The 3,420-nt window shown below is 44.0% G+C and overlaps 1 pseudogene; it reads left to right on the forward strand.

Moving 5' to 3' along the window:
- The first annotated feature begins 332 nt into the window (after window positions 1–332).
- LOC144891217 (uncharacterized) lies at window positions 333–3,106 on the forward strand (annotated as a pseudogene).
- The last annotated feature ends 314 nt before the right edge of the window (window positions 3,107–3,420 follow it).

A 3,420-nucleotide genomic window follows, 5' to 3' on the forward strand; every position in this document is an offset into this window, starting at 1 on the left:
ACATACAACTATACACCTCCAAATGTCTATAAGTGTGTAATAAAAGCTGAAAATCAGTGAAAAGTTTTGAATAACTCACGCCATTTTGTTTTACGCACAGTGAGATGCACTGCTGTCGAGTCAACTATCGATAACTGGCTGGCCAAAAGCCGCAGCTCGCTGGCATCAGCACACAGGCATGCTTCCACCTTGCGGTTGTTGTTGTTGTTGTTGTTGTACAGACTGCATATCTGCTTGCGGTACTGATAACCTAACCAGTGATAACTGGCTGGACAAAGGCCGCAGCTCGCTGGCTAGGCGTGCTTCCACCTTGCGGTAAACAGAAATCCAACATGCCTAAGCGAAAGCGCTCCTCGGTGACTGGAGCTGTTGCTCGGGCAAGAAACCGAGATGCTGTGTGGAGGCATCGTGCAAATGCAGCTATGTCTGCACGGGATGACTCTGCAGATGACCTCACTGAAGCTGAAGATGACATTACTGCAAATAACCCCCAAGAAGGAAGCAATGGTGTTGCTACATCTGTTCAGGCAGAAGATAATGACCTGCAGAGAGAAGACAATAATCAGGGTCATGTTGAAGTACAGTATGCCGCACGGCATCCCAACCCTGATGTTGACCCATATTACATTGGTGCAATGGACCATATCTGCTCGCATTGTGGAGCACTACGTTTTAGAAATGAACACATGAACTGTTGTCACAAGGGAAAAGTGTCTCTCACACAATTACAACCTTATCCCCATGAACTACATCAGCTCATAACACAAAATGATACCCATGGGCACAAACCTTCGCCAGAACATACGTCAATACAACAGTGCAATGGCATTTGCTTCTTTTGTAGCAAGTGTACAACCTCCACCAGGCAATGGCCCTTATAGTTTCAAAATTCATCGTCAGATAAACCATCGAGCTAGAACTTTGCATCCCGTTGACAATACGCAGCCCCTCTACAGCCAACTTTATATTTTGGAAGGTGATCAAGCAGTTGAAAGCAGATTGCGCCATCCTGAAAATCAAAACTGCAGACGTGATATTATGAACATTCTGGCAATCACACTGAACAGAATAAATCCCTATGCAGCTGCCTACACGTATAAGAGACAGGTCGAACAACAACATCCCTCACAAATTGTCACCATGTACATGAAACAGGGAAAAGATCAACGCAGGTACAATGAACCACGTCATGATGAGGTTGCTGCAGTCTTTGTTGGGGGAAGATGGAGCACCCCCAGCAAACCGTGACATTTTAGTGTACCCAAAAGATCACCCTCCTAAAACAATTTCATACATGTCTGGCAACTGCGACCCCATGGTCTATCCTTTGCTCTTCCCCAATGGAGATTTAGGCTGGCACAATGGATTGACTCATACTCCAGAACACAGAACTGCAAATCGACAAGCAGTCACACTACTTCAATTCTACAGTCATCGCCTTGCCATTCGACAGCAGTTCAGTCCAATACACCATGGAGGAAAATTACTACAACAATACATTGTGGACTCTTATGTCAAGACTGAGGCATCTAGATTGCATTCTATTCGTGCAAATCAAACACAACTTCGGGTTGAGCAGTATCAAGGACTTATGGATCACTTGCGTTCTGAGGCTGCAGAAAAAGATCTTGCACCTGGTAAAATTGTCATTCTGCCTTCAACTTACCAGGGTTCACCAAGGGCAATGCAACAAAATTACCAGGATGCAATGGCTATAGTATCCAAATATTGCTGCCCCGACCTTTTTTTGTCTTTCACATGCAATCCAAAATTGAAAGAAATTCGTGAAAATTTGGCTCCTGGACAAAGAACAGAGGACCGTCCAAATTTAGTAGCCCGTGTCTTCAGGCTGCATCTCCAAGAACTTTTGAAAGACATCAGAGAAAGACATGTTCTGGGAAAGCCAGTTGCATTTGTCTGTCATTGAATTTCAAAAACGTGGTTTACCTCACTGTCATCTTCTGATAGTTCTGCACAATGACTGTAAACTGAGAAATGCTGATGACATAGATTCACTCATTTCGGCTGAAATTCCAGACCGTGACACAGATCCAATTTTGCATCAAATTGTTCAAACAACAATGATTCATGGACCATGTGGTGTCCTCAACCCCAAATCTGTCTGCATGAATAATGGTGTTTGCACAAAAAACTTCCCAAAGGAGTTCACATATAGAACTTCGCTTGAGGTAAATGGTTAACCCATCTATCAAAGATCAGACAATGGCCAAACTGTTAAGGTCAAGAATGTTGAGGTTGACAACCGCTGGGTTGTTCCATACAACCCATACCTTACAAAAACGTTTCAGGCTCACATCAATCTTGAGGCATGTACAACAGTTAAAAGTGTCAAATATCTGTTCAAGTACATATACAAGGGTCATGACTGTGCAAATATAGAGGTACGAAGTACAAATGAACTAGATCATGATGAAGTCTCCACTTTCCTTGATGCTCGCTATGTCAGTGCACCAGAAGCGTTCTGGAGACTCTCTGAATATCAGCTTCATGAAACTCCCACACCATTATACGTCTTCCTGTGCATCTGCCTCGCCAGCAAGCGGTGTATTTCACACAGGGAAGAGAAGCTGACGCACTGGACAGAGCATCACAGCAAGACACCATGCTAACTGCATGGTTCAAGCTCAACCATTTCAACCCAGATGCAAATGGTTATCTATACACAGAGATAACAAACCACTATGTCTTTCACCTTAAAGACAGGGTATGGAAACCATGGAAACGGGGTAGCAGCAACATCATTGCAAGAATGTATTCGGTCAGTCCAAAGGATTCTGAGCGCTTTGCCTTACGGCTGCTTCTGCTACACATTCCTAGAGCTAAGAGCTATGCTGATCTTCGCACAATAGACAATACAACTGTGCCAACTTACAAAGAAGCTTGCCAGATGTTACATCTTTTGGATGATGACACAAAGCTTGATCAAACACTTACAGAGGCATCAGCATTTCAAATGCCTTCTCACTTGCGTTGTCTATTTGCCATCATCTGCTCACATTGTGAGCCCCAAGATCCTAGACGGCTGTGGGACAATTACAAGGAGGCATTCATAGAGGACTATGTACATAGAGACATAGAGACATAGAGACCATCTACCAATTAACCAAGCAGAAATGTTGGCTCTACAAGATATTGAACTAACACTGAGACAGTCAAACCTATCATGTGATGCATTAGGCTTGCCAGTAGTTGAAGATCTTGAGGATGTATCCGTGTACGATCTGGCAGCAGAGGCGACCGCAGCAATGACAAACATTCAACGCCTCAACCAAGAACAAAGGATATTGGTGGATGCTGTACAAGCTGCTGCAGATGAAATATCAATGGGCCACCCACCTAAATGCCGGGCTTTTTTCATGGATGGCCCAGGTGGTAGTGGCAAAACTATGGTGTACAACA

Source organism: Myxine glutinosa, chromosome 3 (genome assembly GCF_964187855.1).
Source record: "Myxine glutinosa chromosome 3, kmMyxGlut1.1, whole genome shotgun sequence".
Classification (NCBI taxonomy): domain Eukaryota; kingdom Metazoa; phylum Chordata; class Myxini; order Myxiniformes; family Myxinidae; genus Myxine; species Myxine glutinosa.